Source organism: Mesitornis unicolor, unplaced genomic scaffold (genome assembly GCF_000695765.1).
Source record: "Mesitornis unicolor isolate BGI_N332 unplaced genomic scaffold, ASM69576v1 scaffold23846, whole genome shotgun sequence".
Lineage (NCBI taxonomy): Eukaryota > Metazoa > Chordata > Aves > Mesitornithiformes > Mesitornithidae > Mesitornis > Mesitornis unicolor.
The window spans coordinates 3583-4184 of NW_010189232.1; positions in this window are offsets into that span (position 1 = coordinate 3583).

The following is a 602-nucleotide window of genomic DNA, read 5'->3' on the forward strand; positions in this document are numbered from 1 at the left end:
AGCGCGAGCGGATCCCGCGCACGATCGGGGTTTCGCTGCGGAGAGGTGCGAGTCGGGGGCAGAGCGTGGGATCTGTTCTCTCCTGGAAGGAGGTTTGGAACCGCCCGGTTCCTCCTCGAGACACTCGGCAAACACGTGTGTTAGGACGCGGAGATCCAGCGGCCCCGCGCCGCCATTGCACAATAACAACTATGTTATTACACAGTGTCTGTCAAAAACTGTGCATCGTTTGGAAGGATGGGGGAGGATTTCTGTGCTTTTGTTTCTTCTTAGATTTTGGCATGACTGATGTTTATTCTGACTCCTGAATGTATTGTAGCTAGCAACTGCTTACTGGGAAATCAGGCTGAATAGATAGCGTTAATGCTTGTGTATCTATAGGTGTAACTTGGTCCATGACATTGTTTTGCGTCTTAGTTTAGTTGTGATATTTATTTTGTATAGGGTATGCAAAATTACTGCAAACATTGCATTGTGGGTGTCTGTATCTATAAACACAGCGAGGCGCTTGGGCGGCTGCGCTGTCCTGTGGGTGTTGAATGGGTCTGAACCCCGTTCACGGACAGGGCTGATGGATTTTGGTGTGAAGAGGGAGAAGAGCG